At 36.2% G+C, this 24830-nt stretch overlaps 1 protein-coding gene across 2 annotated transcripts in view; it reads right to left on the reverse strand.

The window, feature by feature from the left end:
* Positions 1–24280, reverse strand: part of RBM47 (RNA binding motif protein 47) — a 214140-nt gene extending 189860 nt beyond the window's left edge. Inside the window, exon 1 of one of the 2 annotated variants that reach the window (XM_032496501.1) lies at positions 24156–24280. The gene's annotated coding sequence lies outside the window, so the exon portion shown is untranslated. The remainder of the gene's footprint in view (positions 1–24155) is intronic. The other variant, XM_032496527.1, reaches the window with a different exon arrangement.
* Between the last annotated feature and the right edge of the window lie 550 nt (positions 24281–24830).

Below are 24830 nucleotides of genomic sequence, written 5' to 3' on the forward strand. Positions count from 1 at the left end.
TTGCCTAACCCTCAGAATCAACCACCCAAGGCAATTTTAGATTTTTCTCTTTGGTAAGTCTCAAGTCTTTCTAATGTGTGGGAAGAGACATATACAGCACTTAATTCTATTTGTTGTAGGGTTTTTATTTGGGATTTCACCTATGCCTACCTACTCTTTCTTCCAGAAACAGTAGACCAGTCTCACCACTTCTCTAGATTTACACTGTAACCTCATGCTTGCAAATGACTGATGAACACTAGGTTAGAGCCTCTTTCATACTCTTCAACAAAGATGATGACATTTTCTTTCATAACATTGCACTTTGCATGTCAATCTTAATTAAACTATTTGCTTAGGTTACAATATGTGGAGTATATTTTTAAAGCATTCTGGATACACACTTATTTAAAATAAGCATATATATACACATATACATGTATACACACACACACATACACACATATATATGCAGTGAAAGCAATCATTCATTAAAAAGTAAATTCCTTTTGAGAGCTATAATTTCAACTAGTCACCATGACTATGTGAATCCATCTTTTTTTTTTTTTTTGGTTAAGAGAACTTAATAACTAAAAGCAGTTTGTCTATGCCGTAAAAATGCATCTGTAATTGAATATCTCTCTACAGACAAGTGGTAGTGGTTTCCATGGAAATGCAAAGTCCAAAAATGCATCAAGATTCCTTTCCTCACCTCTGTTGAACTATTCTTTCATTACTGGATGAAGAGAGATCACACTTTCATTTTGTCAGGCATTTGAGTGATGCCACCAATATGTTTCTGTTCACAAAAATCTCTGTGTATGAAGAGTATTGTATAGTTCACCAAATGTGCACCCATTATTGTCTCATGATCCCTAAAACATCCCTGAGAGGTCGGGCAGAGCAGGAATAGTTATTCCTATTGACAGATGGGAACCTATAGCCAGCAGAGTTTTAGTTACTCGCCCAAGGCTACGGGACACACCAAGTCACAAGTTGGAATTGAAATTCAGATTTCTGAGTCCTAATTTAGGTTCTTTTCTCTACTTTGTACTTCCATGAAATACAATTTTTAAAAAATTACTGGTGCTTTTGAGACAGACTAAAAATCCCATTTGTTTGGTTCCTCCTCTAAAATCTAAAGCCAACAAATAGCCCATCAGGTGAGTTCAACACATGTAGCACATCTGTGTTACAACCAGCTTAGAAGCACTCTTTCATAAGACTGGAGGTCTATGCATTGCATGGCCAGTATGGATTCTAGGCGGGGTATGGGAAACATTTTATGGTCTGGCAGCAGCTGCCCTGTGTGTGTCCTTGGAGGAGTTCCAAAACTCTACAATTGGGCTGCAGTCACCAAAGGCTCCCCCTAATCCAGCCCTCATGGCTCCCAGCCATCTTGATCTGCTCCCTCATCCTCTGGTAAAGCACAAGAGTCGGCGAGAAGGTAGTTGGCACTGGAAAGGGTTGGTCCTGGGTGAAGGGTTGGCATAGTTCCTTGTAGATAACTGAGCTGGAGAAAGAAGTAGAAGATGGGAAAGATTGGCCACAATTCTTGGAACTTTCCACAAGGTAGGGGAGTCGGGAAGGCAGTCATGGCAGGAAGTTTCTATACAAACTAGCAGAACATGACATGCTGGTTGTGGTTCTCCAAACTACAGTCAGTGAGCTGGGGAAGAAGTTGGAGAGGTCATCAAATCTATCCCTCATTCATTCATTCATCTGTTCACTTGACAAATGATTATTGTATACCTACACTGCTGAAGATATGGGACACAAATCAAAGTCCCTGCCCTTACAGAGCTTACATTTTAGTGGGGAGAGGAACAGCAAGCAAGTAAATAAATAGTACATTAGCTGTGGAGAACAGGATAAGAAGAAATGGACTCTTGGGAGGCAGGAAGTACTGTCTTACATATGGGGTTAGGGCTGATAAGGTGCAGCCTACTGATAAGGACATTAAACAGAGATTTGAAGAAATGAGGGAAGAAGCCATGGGGATATCTGATGGGAAGAAAATTCCAGGCAGAAAGGACAGCAAGGACAAAGTCTGTGCTATGGAGAGGGCTTGACATGTTTAAGGAACAGCTAGGAGACCAGTGGAGTTGGAGTGGCATGAGGGGAAAAAATTATAGGACATGAGGTCAGAGAGATTGTGGGGCTCAGATCACATAGGGCCCTATAGGGCAGTATTAGGCCTGAGTGAGATGAGGGTCCACTGGAGGGTTTTGAGCAAGGAAATGATAGGATCTGACTTTTTAAAGTATCCTTCTGGCTGCTGTGTTGGAAAACATCTTGTGGCTGTGCCATGAAACAAGGTAAAGATGTACTTTATTCTTGAAAGACCTTGTGTATTACTCAATTGCCCTCATATTTCCCAGATTGGTTCCCATGCTTCTCCTTAGACAGGCGTCCATCCATTTGTTTTCTTTCCAATCAGCAGAATCTTTAAAATAGTCTGATCTTGTCATCATCTCTTTTCAACCCCCAACTTAAAAGTTTTCAAATGGCTTTTACTTGCTCATTGGAGAAAGTTCAAACTCCATCCTCTGGCCTAAAAGTTTCTGTAAGATTTAGCCCTTGTTCACCTCCCTCCTTTTGTACTCCCCTCCATCTGTCTGTCTCTACTCCAGCCACATTGCATTTATTTCAGTCCTTTCTAGCACAAGGCTTTCTCCCAGGTCATTTCTACTTCCTGACATGTTCTCTCCTGTGTCTGTTTGGCTCATCCTTGCACACCCTGAGTCTAAGGGTTCTAGAAATTTGTTGAATTAGATAACTCATCAATCAAACCTGGCACATAAAATGAAGTTATCAGTGAATCCACTGTTTGGAGTTATTTCTGTCTTGGAAGAAAGCTTAGATTTCACCAATCCTGAAATTCCATTCGGTATTATTTAAAATTTTGTGAATATATTTTGAAGTAAATATATGTGATAGTAATAAATTACATGATTATATTTTAGAATGCCTTTCCTAGATGTTACCATTCTAATTCACCTTCCCTCATCATTGCAGTATGATCAATTACATGAAAAATCTTGTTAAATAAAGGCTGTTTGTCACAAAGTTTAACGTGACTCTTTACCTATTACAGATTTCCCCATTTTGGTATCTTATTAGCAGTCTGAAAGACTTACTCTTCCTGTATTACCAGAGCTATATTATTTTGTTTAATTCTTTGTTGATATCTTTTAAAATTCTGGAGTCATGCTGTTTAATATGGTACTCCAGCCACATATGTGACTTTAAATTTTAAGTTACTTGAAATTAAAAAAAAAAAAAAAATCCATTCCTCAGTTCACATGTGGCTAGTGGCTACCACAGTAGGTACTGAACATTTTTATCATTACAGAAAGTTCTGTTGGACACTGTTGTTCTAGAGCCTACCCTTCACATCTCATAGTGTTTTGATACAGCTTCCATTTCTAAGGAGATATCCGTAGCAGGGTGGCAATAATTATATCAAATGCCTTACTTTCAGGGTTTACTTTGTGCCAAGCAGTGTGATAAGAGAGTACCATAAATAATAGATAAACATGTGTATATATATGTTTCTCTCTCTCTCTCTTATGTATTCCTTATTGGATTAAACCATGAGTCAGCTCAGGAAGGTTACTTTTCAATATCACTGTAATAAATCAGAAATGTAATGCCCATTAACTCAGGTTTCCATATTCAAATTCTTAATCAACAGGCAAAATGTAAATTGGTCCCAACCCCATCAGATTTTAGGGACTTCTAATGAAAATAAAAGACAATTCTTGTAATTATGGATCTATGTCTTTTCAGAATTTGGAGCACTCACAATTTCAGGTACCACAGAGCACAAACTCTGAGGGCTAGAGAGCCAGGGGACATTCAAAACTGGAACCAAACAATGCATGGTTATAGCATTGCTTACTGAGGAAGATCAATTTATCCTTTGTCATCCAAGCTATAAAACTGCTTTAGAAAATTATATACATATATATCTGGAGGAAATTCTAATTCAAAAGGATACATGTACCCCAATGTTCATAGCAGTACTATTTACAATAGCCAAAACATGAAAGCAACCTAAATGTCCATCAAAAGATGATTGAGTAAAGAAGTTGTGGTATATTTACATAATGGAATACTATTCAGCCATAAAAAATAAAATAATGCCATTGTAGCAACATGGATGGACCTGGAGATAGACATACTAAGAGAAATAAGCCAGAAAGAGAAAGAAAAATACCATATTATATCACTTATATGTGGAATCTAAAAGAACGACACAAATGAACTTATTTACAAAACAGAAATAGACTCACAGACATAGAAAACAAACTTATGGTTGCCAAGGGAAAGGAGAGAGTGAAGGGATAAAGTGGAAGTTCAGGATTTGCAGATACTAACTAACAAATATAAAATAGATAAACAACAAGGTCCTACTGTATAGCACAGAGAACTATATTCAATACCTTGTAATAGCCTATAATGAAAAAATATGAAAAGGAATATATATGTATAAAAAATTACATACAAAACACATGTGTATGAGCACACAGACACACAAACAAAGACAAGATAGGAAATGTTTTGCAAGTATAGAAAGAAGAAAAAAAGACCTTTAAAGTGTATTTTGAATGATATTTAATAAATATACCCATGTAAATTAGCATAATCCTTGATGGCAGACATAGTTGTCAGTGATGGAAAAAGCTGCAAAGTGAAAGGTGATTCCAAATCCCTTAATGTAAGAAATCCCTTATTTTGAACATCAAAAAATGGGGCAATTTATTTTTGTCAGTAGGAAATTAGTTTCTTTTCACTCCCATTAACAATTAGTAAATAAATAAAGAATGTTGGCTTGAAGTGAAGGCACCAAATTAATACCTGTGGTGCCCTCATGTCTAGTCTGGCCCTAGAGCTAAATGTGGTTATTGCCACTTTACAGATGGGAAAACTGAGGTTGAAAGATGTTAACTACCATATTTCTTGGGTAATAAGTGGTGGGACCAAAACTAAAACCTCGGTCTCACCCACTCAAGAATTTCATTCTGACTACCTATCAGGCGGAATTAACTCTGACTGATCTTTCTTTGATTTTTATGGTTAAATTCTGAATAAAACCAGAATATTAAAACATCAGTTTAAGAAAAAAACTGAAAGATTACTTGGAGGAAGCAGCCAGGACATTTTTGATGCAAAAGCAGCTTAGCTTTTCATTCAGAATATTCTTTTATCTTACCAAATTCATTTTAAAGATTATCCTTCAATCCACTTAGAAATATCTAAAATTGTTTTTATTTATTGAAAAGCCTACCTATATTTTCATTTCATATAGTTTAATAAAATTCTTTCATCCATTACACAGCCTAAAGCAAGATCAGCAAACTTTTTCCTGTAAAGGGCCAGTTAGTAAGTATACGTTTTGAGAGCCAGCCAGTCTTTGTCACAGCTACTCAATTCTGCCACTGTTAGTGTGAAAGCAGCTATAGAAAACACATAAACAAATTAGCCTGGCTATGTGCCAATAACACCTTATTTACGGACTCTGAAATTTGAATTTTACATAATTTTGTATGCCATGAAATATTATTCTCCTTTTGATTTTTTTTCAACTGTTTGTAAACATAAAAACTACTCTTAGCTCGTGGGCTGTATAAAAATAGGTGATAGGCTGGATTTGGCTTGTGATTCATATTTCGCCAACCCCTACTCAAGAGCATGAAATCAAAACCTAGAGAAATGAAGAAACTTATTTAAGAATATGGAAGAACCAGGACTATGGTCTATTTTTTTCTGCTTACTCAGCTTACTGGGCTGTAACTTAACATAAAGAAATGAAAATAATGAAAGCCACAAGGAGATAATTTAATTATGTGTGGGGAAGGGGTATTTTAAAGCCAGGAGTCAGCTGCTATGAAACATTCTTAATTAAAGCAAGGTCAGAATGTCTGCCATTACTGCTCCACATGCCTTATCTATAATACAATGGCAAAAATACAATGCATTCTTTCTATTAGTAATGTTTCCTTTCCTCTGCCACAAAATTGTACACTGTTATTAACTGCAAACTCTGCAAATAATAATAAGCTAAAGGGTTATGGGAGAGAAAAGCAATAGGTTAAATTCTTAAATTACAGTATTTATTGTCCCAACCTAGAATTAGTGGATTTAAAAGAAAGATTGGCTCCAATCTTCTCCACTAATGAAAATTTATGTATAATCTATATACAATTAATATAGCATTACTTTGAAGATGTGATGTTTGGGCTCTTCTCTTTTATCATTCAATATTTACTGAAGAGTTACCATGTTCCAGACGATATTCTAGACCTGAATGTATTATAGTAAATTCTCTTATCTCCTCTTTCAGAGGAGTCTCCACATTGACAAATTTTAGCTACAGTCTACTACCACCTTGCTCTTTATATGACAATCAACAAAAAGTATAAAAACCACTAATAAGTTACCTGATTAGTTCGTTATTTATTACAAAGTGCTTTGAAACATAAGGAGCAATACTAACGTCAAACAAATTCAAATCAATAAAACTTCACTTGCTATTTGCCAGGCACACTATAACTAGCAGAAATCTTAAAAATATTTTATAATAACATGTTTGTTCAACTTTCCAACAAATGCAAAAAACTTCACACTGATTTTCTCTCTCTCCCACCTTTTTCATTTCTTCCCACGATCCCTATGTCACAGAAAATACAGGGACTTGTACAAGAACATAATTAATTTTAGCAAGGGGAGTATCAGGATTAGAACCCAGGGCTTCTATTTTTAAGACTCTTTCTTTACCCAATATCTCCAAGACTAAAAATTTAGGTAAACAAGCAAGCAGAAGGGCAATTCCAGCTGCACAGCAAATTCTGTTTGTTACACACAGTATTACTGTTTAAGGTGAGTGAAAACAAGGCAACTTCTTCCCTTTTCATTCTCATTCTACAAACATGAAAAACTAGAAATACCAGATGGACCTAGAGGTATTTATGCATGGTAAGCCGAACTTTTTACTTGCAAGATCACTTTAAATGTGCGGTAAACACCTATAACTGAAATGTGTTGATTTAACTAAACCACAGTGTTAGATGGTTGACTTTTCCTTGAACAAATTATCATTTTGTCTTTTCAGTACTCCTAGTCTAAACACTAAAATGACTGCTTGTGAAACTCATGCCTTCATCATTATGTTTCTCCCACTTCTGATTGATGGTTTGGGGTGGCTACTATCAATACTTTCTCCAAGGTGTTTAGTGGCAAATTAAGTCATAAATGCAGTGGTGGCGGAGGGACCCCATTCAGCAGGTCCTGGCTCATCTTACAACCCCAGGGCTTGGTTCAAGGGTGAAAATCTGAAATCAAGATGATCCAAGGTTGGCCAAAGGACCACCCTCAGTTTGAATCTAGTTTTAGCAGGTCCTGAGGAGATGCATTTTCATGTATGTTTTCAAGTTGGCCACAGGTCAACACAAGGACTTCTCCTGTCAAGATCAGCTTCTGGACTGGAGCTAGCCAGGACCCGGTCTCCTGGCGGATACTGAAACTGGCAGAGTTCCTTTCAGACACAGGGAGCAAACGGATGGGGCGTGTTCAGTGACCACACAGAGGCAGCCCCCTCCCTAGAACCCCTTGCAAGTCCCACTGTACCTAAGCCTACACTTGCTGAGTTCTTTACTTGTTCTAAGAGTAATGTTTTTAAATGAATTAAATGAAATACATGTTAAAAAATAAAATATATTGAAATACTGTTATCAATTTTTATATGATAATGTATGTTCTTCCTTACTAACACATTGAATAACAAGATCGGGGTTCTAATTATCATAAATTTGAATTAGCTTAAACAATATTTCTAAGATATCTGCAACAACTGTAATGTGATATGAAAACGTCTGTGATTTCTTTCAGTGGAAAGCCACAGCTATCGCTAATACTCGCATCATATGTTGCCTACATTCATTGTTAAAGGAAATGCTAACTTTTATTCAGAGTTTAGTGTAAATAAAAATTTAATTTTTTCATCCAAGATCACCCTAAATTCTACTGATGGACCCCAGGCTAATAATTCCTGAGAGGTTTGAAAACAAAAACCCAACTAAGAGAGTTAAAGACTCAGTCACTGCCTGACAAAAAAATTTCCAGGCTGGAGATGCCCTTTCTCTTTATTTTTTAATTTTAATCCTTATTGAAGTATATTTGACTTATAAGATTATATTAGTTTCAGGTGTACAACATAGTGATTTGATGTTTTTATACACTATAAAATGATCACCACATAAATCTAGTTACAATCCATCATCATACAAAATTATTACATTATTATTGAGTATATTCTCAATGCTGTACATTACATCCCTGTGACCTATTTTATAACTGGAAGTCTGTACATCTTAATCCCCTCTACCTATTTCACTCATCCCCCTCCCTCCCTTCTTCCCTGGCAATCACCAGTTTGTTTTCTATATCTATGAGTCTGTTTCTGTTTTGTTATGTTTGTTTGTTTTGTTTTTCAGATTCCATGTGTAAGTGAAATCATGTGGTATTTGTCTTTCTCCGTTTGACTTATTCCAATAAGCATAATATCCTTTAGATCCATCCATATTGTTCCAAATGGCAAGATTTCATTCTTTATTGAGTAATATTCTATTGTGTGTGTGTATATATATACATATGCACACACAACATCTTTATCCATCACTTAGGACACTTAGGCTGCTGGAGATACTCCTTCTTTTCCAACCACTTTATTTGCAAATCTCAGTCCTAGTTACCCAGTGAAAGATTATTCCTACCCACTCCATCTCCCATTATCTGTTGCTGTGAGTTCTAAGTGTGTACTGGTGTTTCAAAGCATTAGAAAGCACCCTCAGAATAAACCCCTTTCTAAAAGAAAGACATGCCACCCAAAGACAATTGTTCATATAATTTACTGCAAAATATCCCTGAAAATTTAGGAAAAAATAGGACACATCTTACTGATTTAATACCATCAACGATTTTGCTTTCAGTTCCTTTATTGTGGAAAAAAGCCCTTTATACCCTAGCCAAATACTTTTTTGATGAACTTACATAATTCAGCAGATGTCAGATGGTCAACAGAGGTCAACAGATGATGTTCTAGAAAAGCCTAGCTTTGGGTGATTAAGATTGGGCCAAAGTAGAAGTCCTGAGGACTACAATCTTGGAGTCACTTTTAACATTAGTTTTTAGAAATGTATCTTATTAGCAGAGACAAAACAGAGTGGTAAAGATGACTGCTATTATTGCCAGAAATAATAGCAGCATTAACAACATCAATTAAGTCACTATCTTCATACAATGAAAATATAAGCAAGAGGGACTTTTAAGTCCTAAATGTAAACAGTAGACAGTGAATCTTTTATCAAAATAAGCTCAAAACCCTCCATTAATGAGTGAAGTCACTCATAGTCCTGATTTAAAGAGAGTACTACAATATACCAGTCAAAAGAAACAGTAACATGAAACTATAACATACTACTACTTTTATAAGGGATCAAGAACAGTTAGTGCTGCTAGCAGAGTGACCTTTATATATAAGTGTGTTATAATGCTGCAAAGAATGTGTAAATGATTTTAATAATTTTCAGGGACCTTTAGGGAGATGAAGACTGTGCTGTGTTCTAAAGCAAAGTGCAAATCCAGAAAAATGTGCTCACATCAAAAAATGCTTTCACAATAATTATCGCCCACTGAAACAAAGCTTCATTTTTTTAAGGTACTGATGTAAACTGGGGCCTTGTTCTTTGAAAATAACATCTTGCCTAATTTAAAAAGTTAAAGAAACTATAAAAAGTTGTGCTTGATATAAACCTTGACATTTAGACTGGGGCAATCTGAATTTTATCTATAGCTATCCAGATCATAAGCAAACAAGTTACCAGATATCTACAAGGTTCCTGACAAACCAAATCATTGAGAAACTGCTTGTTAGATAAGTAAATTTGTTAGTTAAGTATAAAACTCTTAATTTCATTTGAAATTGTGATAAAATAAATATTACAAATTGCATTTTGCTTTTTAGTATTATCTCTATATTCTCTCGCTTTCAGTTAATTAATGGAAAAAACAATGAATTTTCCTGTAAAAAGTAGCAGAAATAAAACTTGGTGTGAAAGCCACACTCATGAAATAAAGTGTAGAATTAATTGGAAATTGATTTTTCTATGCCCTCTACCTCAATAATTTCAACCATTTTAAACTCTTTTGGTTTATAATTTTCTGATTTAAATGTACATAAACAGAATACAATGTGATGAATAAGTACATCAAGGATGCAGGATATGGGATCAATATATGAAAATTGTGATGTACGATCTACAATGAAATTAAGAAATTATTCCATTTATAACAGCATCAAAAAGAATGAAACACTTAGGAATATTTTAACAAAAGAAGTACAAAACTTACACTCTGAAAACCACCAAATATTGTTGAAAGAAATTAAAGAAGATTAAAAAAGGAAAGAAATCCCATGTTCATGATCAAAAGACTTAATACTGTTAAATGACAATGCTCTCCAAACTGATTTACAGATTCAACATAATCCTTGTAAAACTCCTATGCTATTTCTTTGTGGAAATTGATAAGATTATCCTAAAATTTATATGTAAACTCAGAGGACCTAGGATAGCTAAAATAATCTTTTTTGAGGGGGGAGGTAATTAGGCTTATTTATTCATTTTTAGAGGCGGTACCAGGGATTGAATCCAGGACCTCATGCATACTAAGCATGAACTCTATCACTTGAGCTATACCCTCCACCTCTTAGAATAATCTTTTAAAAAAACGAGGAGGACTCATGTTTCTCAATTTCAAAATTTATTACAAAGCAACAGTTTTAAGATATTGTGGTACTGGCATAAGATAAATATATAGATCAATGGAATAGAATTGAGAGTCCAGAAATAAACTCATATATTTATGGTCAATTGGTTTTGACAAAGGTATCAAGATCATTCAACAGGAAAGGACAGTCTCTTCTTAAAAAATAGTTCTGGGACAACTAGGTATCCACATGCAAAAAAGTGAAATTGACACCTGCATCAAACCATATATAAAACGCAAAGTGGATCAAAGACCTAAATGCAAGAGTCAAAACTATAATGCTCTTAGAAGAAAATACAGGAATAAATGTGTGACCTTAGATTAGGTAAATTTCTTAGATATGACACCAAAAGCACAAGCAACAAAAGAAAAAATAAACTGGGCTTCATCAAAAGTTTAAATATACATCATCAGAAGTTAAAACATTAGTGATGCAAAAGACACTATCAAGAGAGCCAAAAGACAACCCAAAGAATGGAAGAAAATATTTTCCAGCCGTATAACTGATAAGGGACTTGTATGTAGAATTCATTAAGAACTCAATAATAAGACCAAAAAACCCAACTTAAAAATGGACAAAGATCTGGACATTTGCCAAAAGGACATTTCTCCAAAGAAAGTATACAAATGGCCAATAAGCACTTGAAAAGATGCTCAATACTCTTAGTCACTAAGGAAATTCAAATCAAAATCACAATGAGATACCAGTTCATACCCACTAAGATGGAGAGAATAAAAACAAAACAAAACAAACAGAAAAATGGAAAATAACAAGTGTTGACGAGGATGTACAGAAACTAAATCCACGTACATTGCTGGTGGAAATGTAAGATGGTGCAGCCACTGTGAAAAACCACACAAAAACGTGGATACGAATGTTCATAGCAGCATTATTCATAATAGCCTAAAAGTAGAAACAACCCAAATGTTCATTGACTAATGAAGGGACAAAGAAAATGTGATTTGTCCATACAAATGCAATATTATTTACCCAGAAAAAGTAACAAAGTACTAATATATGCTACAGCACGGGTGAACCTTGAAAACATTATGCTAAGTGAAAGAAAATACTTACAAAAGAGCACATATTATATGATTCCATTTACCAGAAATGTCCAAAATAGACACTTCTACCAAGACAGCAAGTAGATTAGTGGTTGCTTAGAGCTGGGAAAGAAAGCTAAAAAGTACAGGATTTTTGGAGGAAGGTGATGAAATGATTCTAAAATTGATTATAGTTAATGTTGCACAACTCTATGACTACACTAAAAGCTATGAATTGTGTATTTTAAATGAGTGAACTGTATGGTAGGTGAATTACATATCAATAAAACTGTTACAAAAAATAACATGACTCAAATGACCCATTATCTAAATATGAGACAGATTATTAGAGTCCTATGAAAAAAATCCAAGGTGCATTCATTCACTCATAGGGATACAATAGGAAATAGGAGGAGGACCAAGTTTATGGGTAAAACAATTTTGGGCATGCTGGGTTTGAAAAGCCAGTGGGGTATAACCCAGTAAAAGAAGACCAGCATGCAATCAGAGCTATAAATCAGCACAAAAGGGCAGAGGTTTGTACTGGGGTTTACAAATCTGGAGATCATTTGTATATGCTTATAGTAGTTAAAATTGTATGTGTAGAAAATGTGTAAGGCAGAGGGGTTTTTTTGGTAATTGTGATAAAATACACATAACATAAAATTTACCATCTTAACCATTTAAAAATACGTAGTTTGGTAATGTTCAGTATATTCACATTGTTGTGCAATCAATCACCAGAACTTTTTCATCTTGCAACATTGAATCTCTATTCCCTTTAAACAACTACTTCGCATTTCCCCTTCTCCCTAGTTCCCTGAAACCACCATTCTATTTCCTGTTTCTATTAATTTGATACTGTAAATACCTCATATAAATATTTGTCTTTTTGTGATTGGCTTATTTAACTTAGCATAATATCTTCAAGGTTCATCCATGTTGTAGCATGTGTCAGAATTTCCTTTTTAAGGCTGAATAATATGTATTTACCACATTTTGTTTATCCATTCATTTGTTGAGAGACTCTTGGGTTGCTTCCACCTCCTGGCTACAGTGAATAATGCTGCTATAAACATGGATGCATTAATAATTTCTTTGAGATCCTACTTTTAATTCTTTTGGTATATGCCAAGAAGTGGAATTGCTGGATCATATAAAGCTATTTTTAAATTTTTGAGAATTTGGCATACTGCTTTCCACAGCAGCTACATCAAGTTAAGAGTTCCACCACAGCGCAAAAGCGTTCCAGATTTTCCACATCCTCACCAAAACATGTTCTTTTCTTTCTTTTTTTTAAATAGTACCCATTCTAACGGGTGTGAGGTGATATTTCATTGTGGTTTTAATTCGCATTTTCCTGATAATTAGAGAAGCTGAGTATTTTTTTTATATGCTTTTGGCCATTTCTGTATCTTCTTTGGAGAAATATCTATTCAAGTTTTAGCCCGTTTTTAATGCAGTGATTTGTTTTGTTGTTGTTATTGAGGAATTCTTAATTGAGGACACATGGACCACACGTAGTGTGAATGAGTAGGATTAAGCAGACCCTGATACTGTATGTGCATATGCTTTCTTTTTCTTCAGAGATTCTCTAGCTCTTATCAGATATGATTTCCACAGACAAAATAGCCTTTCCCCTCTAAATGTGTAAATAATGCATCTAGGAAAAAACCAAAGGATAAAAGTATGTTTCCAAGTCCATTGTTTGTTTATTGCTTTGTTTATATCTTTTGTCATACAAGGACAGCCATTTTTATATAGTGAAGTATATATGTCTTTTCTTTTAGAGTTTCAGAATTTTTCAGTCATGGTCAGAGATATTACCTCACCCTTTAGATTGAATATATAATAACCTAGATTTCTTTGTGTGATATCTTCATTGAGTTATATTTTTACCTTTAAGTTTTTAATCTTCCAGGAATGTATTTTATATTAGTGTATAGTGGAGGTCCTTCTTCATTTTCTCCAAGATAGGTGACAGTTATTTTCATTTCTTTGCTTGTCAAAACATATAAGGCAATGTAAATAATACTGGTGATGGAAGCCATCCTAATTTTTTATTGAAATGTTTTTTGTGATTTGCCATTGCATATTTGCTTGCTGAGTTTTGCCATTGCATATTTGCTTGCCATTACTAACCATAGTTAAATGGTTTCCTTCTACTGTTATTTTTCTAAGAGATTTTATCAGGAATGGCTGCTGAGTTCCATTGACTACGTTCTTAGCATTTATTGATATGCTTATATTTTTCTTCTTTATTGATGTAATAGATTTTTGAGAATGAACCATTTTTATGTTCTGGAATAAATCCTGTTTAGCCATAGTATATTATTCTTTTGCTACACAGTCAGATTTTGAATTTTTGCATCTACATTCATAAATGAGATTGGTCTGTACTTATGTTATTAAACTATATTTTTCAGTTTTGGGTATTAAAGTTTGACATTTTATACAATGAATTAGGAGAGTTTCGTCTGGAATGGTAAACAATTTGATAATTATCTCTTTTTTTTAAAGTCAGATATAGCAGGGAAGCCATATGGCTTCGGTGCCCTTTTCTGATAGAAGACTTCAAGTTATCTTTTCAATCTCTTCTATAATAATTGGTCTGTTCACATTTTCTACTTCTTTGGGGGTTAATTTTACTTGCTTATTTTTTTTTACCAGAAAATCATTAATTTCTTCTCCTTTTTTATTTTTTTTTTATTGAAGTATAGTCAGTTTACAATGTTGTGTCAATTTCTGGTGTACAGCATAATGCTTCAGTCATACATGAACATGAATATATTTGTTTTCACATTCTTTTTCACCATAAGTTACTATAAGATATTGGATATAGTTCCCTGTGCTATACAGTATGAACTTGTTGTTTATCTATTTTGTATATATTAGCTAGTATCTGCAGATCTCAAACTCCCAGATTATACCTTCCTACCCACTTCCCCCTCTGGTGACCAAAGATTTGTTTTCTATGTCTGTGAGTCTATTTCTATTTGTAAATAAGTACATTTCTTCTTTTTTTAGATTCCAAATATAAGTGATATTATACAGTATTTTTCTTTCTCTTTCTGGCTTGCTTCACTTAGAATGACAGTCTCCAGGTCCATCCATGTTGCTGCAAATGGCATTATTTTATTATTTTTTACGGCTGAGTTGTATTCCATTGTATAAATATATCACAACTTCTTTATCTAGTCATCTGTTGATGGACATTTAGGTTGTTTCCATGTCTTGGCTATTGTAAATAGTGCTGCTGTGAACAACGGGGTGCATGTATCTTTTTTTAAACCATTTTTTATTTATTTATGTATTTATTTTATAATATATTTTTAAATTAAAGTGTAGTTAATGTACAGTATTATATGTTACAGGTATACAATATAGTGATTCACAAATGTTTAAAGGTTATACTCCATTTATAGTTATTATAAAATATTGGCTATATTCCTCATGTACAATACACCCTTGTAGTTTATTTTATACCTGATAGTTTGTACCTCTTAATCCTCCCACCTCCGTCTTGCCCCTCCTCCTTCCCCCTCCCCACTGGTAAATACTAGTTCCTTCTCTACATTTGTGAGTCTGGTTTTTTTTCTGTTATACTCACTAGTTTGTTGTGGGGTGCATGTATCTTTAATTTCTTCTAAAATTTCAAACTGCAGCCATAAAATTGCATGAAGTAATCTCTGTAACTATTCCTTTAATCTCTTCTGTATCTGGGTGTGTGACTTCTTCCTCTTTCTTCATTTTGCCTCTTTCTGCCCCTTGCAGTGTGTGGGGAGGGAAGAGGTGGGGGCGGTTATTTCATTAATTGTTTCAAAGAACCAGATTTATTTGTCCTCGCTATCATTTTTGTTTCTTATTTAATTGGTTTTGGCTTTTAGCCTTAATACCTTTTCCTTATTTCTCTGGCTATTTTGTTTCCCCTTTTCTCATTGCTGATTTCTTAAAATAGATTCTTTGTTCTTTTAATGTTTAGTTTTATTTTCTACTGATGATTAAGTCCATGATAAATGTTTACTTCCTTTATCTTTATAAATAAATATAAAATTTTGCAAATTTCTTTACCTAATTTTCTGTGCTTACATAATGTTCTTCATCTTGTTTGGTGCTTTCAATCTTAATTTCATCTGTCTGATATTCATGTTACTAGCCTGTTTTCTTTTTCTTTACATATGCTTTCTTTGATACTTTGTTAGGCATATTCCTTGTAGCTACCATACGGCTGAATTTTGTTTTTTCACCAGATCTGGCAGTTTCAGCTTTTTAATGGGTACATTCAGCTCATCACATCTAATGTTTTACCTTACGTAATATTGATCAGTTTAATTTAGATTTTGGTTTTCTCTTTTCCTTTTTCTCTATGTTTGCTCATTTCAACAAGTTAATATGCTTTCTATTATACCCTTATTCCCCCATTCTATGCCTCTTCCTGTCCTCTACAGCAGAATATATGTCCTTAGTATTATTTGTAAATAAGTTACCCCCTGAGATGCCGTATAACTTCCACTGTAATGTTCTAATCCAGCCCTACTGTTTCCCGCACCCCCACCCTGACTCTCCTCCATCCCACAGCTAAGACCTTTAGGACATTTTCACTTTCCTTTTCCATTATTCTCCACATCCCCATGGATCATCTGGGACCCCTCCTCCATAGACCTCAACAGCCAGAAGACCTATAGCCTCCTGGTTTCATTTTTAAAAATCTTGTATTTAAATCAACGAATAAGTCCATCCTTACCTATTTCATGAAAATGATGGAAAGCTAAAATGAGAAACCTGCAAAAGCACTTTGTGAGCTGTGAAATGGTGTCCATATACTAGAGAGGGAGGATGTGTAAGGAGGACTTGGCTGGTCTTGATCACAACGGACAGTGGTGGACAAGGTGGGATTATAGTCTCTGTGCTTCTGTGCCAGGAAGAAAAAGTGCTCCAGCTCTATTATTAGGCACAAAATCACAGCTACTGAGATTGACTTCTCTCAGCTAAGGCATTTTATTATAGGGTATATGCATTTAATGGACACATACTGTAGGATGATATGCTAAACTATCAGAAACTATTAGCATCTTAGAAAGCTAAATATCTCACACGAAAGGGACTCTGAACAGTAAAGTTCTGATAGGGTGGGACAGTTCTGAAGCATGGAAAACTGCCTGGAAATAGCTCCATGAAAGGTGTCTGAGAGATGGAGTTCCAGACAGAAGACTGAGGCATCAGGCAGCAACTAAAAGAAGGGCAAGTAAAAGGAGAAGCCAACACATTTCACTTTTTCATAGTGTTGTCTCCTGCCTGTGCTGGTTAAAAAGTTTGTGGTATTATGTGGACTCAAGTCAGGACATAACACTCTATCAGCACTGTCATGCAGAAATATAATAAGCTGCATGTATAATATCAAAATGTTCTAGTGGCCACATTTTTAAAAAATATAAATATGAAATTAACTTTAATAATGTTTAATCTATCTACAATGTTGCTTTATTTCAATATGCCATCAATATGAAATTATTAATGAGATATTTTCCTCTCTTGTTTTCTTGCTAAGTCTTTGAAATCTAGTGTGTATTTTTTTATTTAAAGTATATCTCAGTTTGGACTAGCCACAGTTCAAGTGCTCAATAGCCACATGTGGCAAGTGGCTGCCTGATTGGACAGCACTGCTCTTCAGTGAGGACGGTAAATACAGCACAGTCCTGGACTCTCCCACACCTCACCCCTGGTATGGTCTCCTGATTCTTATTGCCAGAGCCTGACAGGTGGGCCTTCTATTAGAGTTGGCACCTCAACAGAAAATAAACCTCAGTAGGAGGTTAGTTTCACGAGTGTAGGACTTTGGTCTGTTTATTCACTGCTATATCCCAACACCTAGAGCAGTGCCTGGCAAGTAATGGGCATTCAACAGATACTTATTTAATAGATTATATCTATTTGCCATCCTAGTTGCAGAGCTGGTGAACACAGCTCATTTCCCATAATTGTTATTATCTGAGAATAATTTTAAATGAAGCTTGAACACTATAAAGAGAACATTTTCAAAACTTGCAAATGAAAAGAAAATTTTAAGTCAGTTCTAAAATTGAAAAGAGCTAACCCCTCTCTTGTTTCACTCATAGTGCTACTAGCAAAAACAAATTTTAATCTTTACAGAATTTCTAGTAGGCATTACACTATGACAGAAAGAAAAAAGAAATCAGCCATTGACTGCATTTATCACAATGCCTATAATGACATTGTTTGCTGAATACCTTCCTGTAGTACTATATAACAAAATCTAAACACTTTGCAAAGTTCTCTATAATTTCAGTCTATTTCTTAACAAAGTCTCTGAAGAAGCACAAGATCAAATGAACAGATGCATTCAGAGCAATTGGTCACATTTCAGAATGAAGTCATTGCATTCTAGAGTTAAAAAAAAAAAAGCCCTAATGGATCTTAATACTTATGATCATTATCATGGTTATTATCATAGCTGTTCTTTATTGAGTCATTATATTCTAAGAATGATGCTAAGGCTTTCATGTACATGATCTCATTAAAGACTTAAAATAATGCTAATAATCACTTGCTTAAAGTCATCTAGCTAATACATGAAATAGGCGGGATTAAAACCCTGCTCTGCCTGCCTCTCATGTCTGGAATCTTGTCCACTCAGTTTGTCCACTCTCCCCATTTTTGTAGTGAGAATACTTAAGTCCCCCCACATTATGTGATACGACATGATTATATAGCTCTTAAATGGCACAGTCAGAACTCAAATCTACTTCTACTCTCAGGACCAGATTCTCTTCTTCATACAATTCAGTCTGTTCATAAGCAAAGCATAGGATCGTAATTTATTCAAAATGTATCTTTAAAATAATTGAAATCACAATTTGACTTTCACATAGAGGAAACCAGTTGATTACTGATTTTTAGTCTATATACCATTAAAAGCAAAATATTACTTTGTGCAGCCAGGATGGGGGTTGGGGAAGCAGTATCAAGGTACAAAGTAGGGTACATAATCATTGATCCTGGTCCCAAACTATGAGAATGAAGTGAACCATTATTGGTGAAAGTGGTAAGAGACTAAATGTTACTAGCAGAGGGACTTCACAGAGGACCACAGAAAGTTGGATGGAGCTAAGTGGCATTAAGTGTGATTTAAAGGGGAGAGAGCTGTTCTGGGTTGCTTGTGGAGTGGAAACAGTCTCTCCAGATCCCTCCTGAGGGCTCTTCCTGCACCTTCTCCCCACATCCTTGAATCTCTGGCACCTGGATGGCTGGGACCAGAGGCCAGGGGAGTGTCCCAGCCTTGGGTGTTTTCAGGGCTAACCTGAAAGGCTGGCTCTGGAAGGCAGCAGGTGCCTTGTCAATCTCCATGAGCCCCAGGAGAACTTAGAACAATGGCCTTCTCAGTCCTGGCAGCCGAGGCGGCGCTCCTCAAGGACACCTCCCTTCCATTTAAGTCTCTTTTTATTGAAGCCAGCTGAATGCTGTCTTATTCGCATTAAGGGGGCTTGGACTGCTCCTGGCTACAATTAGATTTTTATGCCACCTGGGCATATAAGCTCACTTCATTTCCAGTGTTCCACTATTCCTGTAGATTTTTTACCTTGAAGTTCACAACTGATTTTTGGTCAGCAACTATGAAACGAAAGGAAAACTACACTGCTACACAACAGTAAAATACTAGCTGATCTATGCAGAAAGTCCAGTGTAAGAGACGCCATGACTGATACTCAGCTGTGAGAAGTATGCTCACAAATGCCTCGGCTCAAACACCTGAAATTGTTCCTATAACTCCCCTTGCTGGCCAGTGTGAAGAGCGACACAAGAAAGAAAACCATCTGCACACTTCCTGCTCTCCCGGATACTTCTTCCTCTTACTACATATTCAAATACCCCAAAGTTAGCAAAGACAAATGATTAAGGAAAAAAAAAAGTAAGAAAAAAATTCTACTGTGAAGGAACTAAAATCAATAGCTTTGTTTGCTATGTTTTTGAGAGGTCAGCTACTCAAGTAAGAAATGCAGGGATGTAATTAATCACTTTGATGGAGAAGGAAGTGCCCTCCTCAGTATGAAAACTGTGTGCCATTCACTCTCACTTATCTCATAAGAAAGAACGTTAAGTTATGGGCAAGATTTACACCCGTAGCCCCAGGGAATCTAGCTATTTCAAAGCCATGACATCCAACTAATCTCAGGGCAGTGAGTGAAAATGAATTACATTTATTGAACCTGGCACTAATCATGATGAACTGAAACACAAGAGTACCATCAATTCAGTTATCTCACTGAAATGACATTTTTAATTCAGAAGGAAAATTCCTGTAACACATATATATACATAAATATTGAGAAATTAGACATTGGCACTACATTCAGTTTACTTAATCTCAGGGAAAGGTGACATGGGGAATGTAGTCTACCACGTACACACATTTCTGACAGTTATACTCTTTAGAATGTTTTGGCAGCTATAAGCAAGGATCAGCTATAAAAATTCATTGTCATTTGAAATTAAAGTAATAGTTCCTTTAAAAATAAATAAAGTAATAGTTTCTGTGCCCCTGAGTCTTGTCTTGTAAGAGCAGATTTGTTCTTTCTTGTGATACTGCCAGTTAATTGTCCCATCATTAAGTCAGCTTCTGATCATACCCCATAAACAAATTAAATGGCTCTAAGAAAATAAGCTTACTTGAAGGCCATTTTGAGATTTTTACATTAGCTCTCTGAAGTTCCCCCATGTTACTTAATATTTGTATGTTCTGATAATATGCAAAATAGTATCCTCATGAAAATTATATGCACTATTGTTGATCTAGAGTGATTGTGTATACTACAGGATATCAGTGATTATTCACTGGTAATGTACATCAAAATGATGAACAAAGATTTTCAAATATCAGATCATTCCCACTAAAATGTTAAAAATCTGCTGAACCCTGCTTCAGTGCATTTATCCTGTGTGGTTAATAACGCTGCTAAGCTCTTGGGCATTGCAATCTTTATAGTACGATGCCTCAGATAAGAACAATAATGCAGTATTTGATGGTCAGATGAAGCTAGAGCATCATGTAAGTTGAGGGTCTTGGATCTGGATGTCACATTCTAAAAGTGGCACTGCCAAATGGGAGGGCCAAATTGCAAAGATGAGACCAGGATAGCAAGAGGACTCAAAGCATGTGACACCAGGAAGACAGGGCCCCTCCATCTACTCCTTACTTATCACTTCCTATTTTCACCTCTGTCCCTTTGCGGTTTGGGGTCCATGGCCCATTACTGCAGCTACTTCCTGTGAACAGCTTTGTTATTCTTTCTCCATTTAGTTCTTCCATCACAACTGCCAGGCAAAAGACTGACTCTGGATCAAACCACCTATTCCCTTCTCCACAGAGACCCCCAGGCTGCAGAGCTTGCAGGAGAAATCATACAACTGCATGGACTGATTCCACTAGAAACTAACGGTCTCTAACCTCAGTTGGCCCCTCAATACAGCCTGGTAGTCATTCTGTATTTTCCTAAGTGGCTCTCACTGTCTGCCACACGTCGCAGGATTCAAGCTCTCTTTCAGTTTCCTCAAACCTCTGACGTGAGCATGCAGTCTGCTTTCTTACCCATCAGAGAAGACAGTGCTATTCAGATAGGCGCTCTTTCACTTTCCTACCCTCCAAAGGTATGCTGGCAAATGCCTAGTAACTGACAATCTGGGGAGCGGGATGTGGGGGAGTTCTAATTTCTAGTGTTTGCCAGTTTCCATGGTGTAAATATTCCCACTGTGGCTGATTCAAGCTATTAACATAATCTAACCAGACCTCAAAATTTCTGAAAATTTAACAACTGGCTCCCGTGAGCTAGTAGGGGCTGGCTCTAGCACAAGCTGCGTGAAGCCCAGAAACTTAAATGCATCCAAAAACATCCTCTCCTTCCCTCTCTGTTACAAGGGAGGAGAAGTCCCTCCTATTCTCCTCCTATCTGAAGTAAATGCCTCCTGCCTTGTGTAATAGCTCTTTCTATCATTGAAACCCTTCTGTCTTAGATCTTCAACTTCCCCCTCTTTATTGGCTAACTCCTTCTATCATTTAAACCTAGCTAACTCCCTTGTGCCCTTTTTGTTTGTTTATTTGAAGAAAACTTCATTTGATTCTACATTTCTCTCCAGCTCTGTCACAGACCCATTTCTTCAAAGGATTGTTTCTACCACCTTATCTTCAGATAACTCACTTAATAAAATCTGGTTTTCCACTGAAATCCCAAAGTTAACCAACAACTTTCTTGTTACTAAATTCAACAGAGAATTCTCAGGCCTTCTCCTACTGACTTTTCTTTAGCATTTGACACATCTGACCACGTCTTCCTTTCTTTGCCTTATGTGACACTATGACCCTCTGATTCTCTTCCTTCCTCTTGGCTTCTGGCTCCTTTGCAGGCTCCTCCCCTCAGTTCTTTTCTTACTTGTTGGTGTTCCTCGTGATTCTACCCTGAGACCCCTTCTCTTCTCATTCTGCTGTCCCAGGATCTCATCTCTTTCCATGGCTTCCACTACCATCTCTAGACTCACTGGTCCGTGGCTCCAGGCCAGTCTTCTGAGCCACTGCCCATGATTATCCACCGGGCACATTCATGTGGATATCTTCAGAGGCACCTCAAGCCTAACATTTCTAAAACTAAAATCTCACCAAATCTCTTCCCTCTCTGTGCTCTCAGCTCAGGGAATGGCCCCAGGTTGCCAAATGGAATCGTCCTTGCCTCCTAACATCTCATTCCAATTAATCACAAAGTCCTGCTGATTCAACTGCCAAAATTTCTCTTCCTTCTGTTTACTTCTCAGCATCCTCAGTGCCACCACCCTGGTTCAGTCACACTATCTCTCACCAAGATTATCCCTCCTAACTACTCTCCCTGTTTCCAGGCTTGCTTGCCCACATTCATCCTCCATTCTGCAGTGATCTCTCAAAAACTCAAATCAGATCATGTCACTTGCCTCCTTAAAACATTTTGATGGGTCTCCATTGTTTTGGGGATAGAGTTCAAACTCCCTGATGTGACCTATGAGCCCCTGTGTAGCCTGACTCCCATCTGGGGTCTCTCCCTGCTTCCCATCCTGTTCCTGCTGATCTGATTTTTTTCAGATCCCTAAACATGCCATGTGCAGTTTCATCGCTGGGCCTCTAAATATACTGTCTATTTTGTCAGGAACACCATGATTTATTTTCTGCTGCCTCTCATCTGTCTTCCACTGACTAACTCCTAGTTAAGCTTAGAAGTTACTTCCTGCATAAATGCTACTGACCTGGCTCCCTTCACTTCTTCCTCTATTGAATTTAACATACTGTCCTGCAATGATTGTTTTGCTTGTCTGTCTCCCTCATAGATACTAATCTCCATGAGGGCAGGAACCATGTCTATTCTCTTCACCCCATTGATTTTAATCATGATACCCCACATCCATTAACAGTCACTCCCCATCCACTTCCTACCCCCAGATCCTGGCAAACACTAATCTACTTTCTGTCTCTTTGGAATTCATCTCCCTCAGCAAGCTCACAGTGAGAATTGTTGAGCCTGGACCTACTACTAACTTTTAAAATAAAAGTACTAAGTTACTGACTCACAGCAAAAACACTCTTGTGTCTTATTTTTCCTAACTCTGAAAGGATGCCTACTCAGTCAAGGACGCAGTCCATAAGATGACCTGCAGTTTTTAATAAAGCATGCATTGCTCAGTTTCTCATCTACTTTTTTTTGGGGGGGTGGGGGATAAATTTATAGAATTTCCAATTTCACAACTGTTGGTGTCTGTTGCCAGAAGAAAAACCTCTTATTATGCTTCAAAGAAACCCCTGTTCTGCCACGGCTGGCTCCTCAGGTCCCTGCCTTCTGCCTGGGATCCTCTCTGTTCCTTAAACAGGGGTTTTTTCCGCTCTGATCTCAAGGAACTTGGGTCCCTGCAAGTTAGCCTTTTTAAAACTTGTTGTACATAGAATGTTTTATTGTTCCCACTCAAGCCTGCCTTTTAATTAAGACTTTTTGTAGACTTTAGTTTTTATTTTCAGAAATATGTAATGAAAAGTAATACTAAAAATATAACAGACATTATTGTAGGGGAAAAATACATCCACCATTTCCAAAAACTCCAAGGCTGCTTTGTGAATTGTAATTGGAGAAAAAGGCAGGTTAATTAACCTCTCCCCCTCAATATCATAGTTAATACTAATTGAAGACTATGAAGTATCAGATACAATGCCAAGACCATTATTTACATTACCCTTGAACTCCGGGCAACTGAACAAGGTAGGAAATATTGTTACCTACCTTTTACACATGAGAAAATTGAAGCTGAGAGATTAAGTGACTTGCCCAAGTTTACACAGCTAGTAACTAAAAGTGAGGACCTTGTCGATTTCTGACGACAGAATCCAGAATTCATTATGTTCTTTCTGGGGGGAAAAAAAAATTAATGGTAGAGTTAAATGGTAGCTTAATCTCATGTTATCTACCCTGAAAATAGCATTAAATTCTGCTTTAAATGTTTATTGCATCCAATATGAAAATCTCTTTGACAACAGAAAAATTAAAATATATATGTATGTGAATACATGGGTCCCTTGAGAAACACTTGTGTTTCCTAACCACAGATTTCATTGCTTCTTCATTCTGATTATTAGTATGATATCACAGGTAGGACTGAACTGGAGAAGTTCAACAATGAAAAAGACTATCTGATAAGATTATTAAAATCTCTCTTATTTCCTTCCCATAATGCTAGATGCACACAGTTAAATTGTGTCTTATTTTCATTTTTGTAATAATTTCATTTATTGATGTCTGGCACATAGTGAGTTCACTGAATATCTATTGAATGGATTGATGTGTTTGCCCCTTTTCAGAATTCTACAGCACTTATTTCCTGAAGTTAGGACCTGCAAAAAGAGAAGTTTGAGGAACTAAGGAACATTCAGCATTGCAATTCTAGGAATCTTTACATAG

The sequence above is a fragment of the Camelus ferus genome, chromosome 2 (assembly GCF_009834535.1).
Source record: "Camelus ferus isolate YT-003-E chromosome 2, BCGSAC_Cfer_1.0, whole genome shotgun sequence".
Taxonomy (NCBI): Eukaryota; Metazoa; Chordata; class Mammalia; order Artiodactyla; family Camelidae; genus Camelus; species Camelus ferus.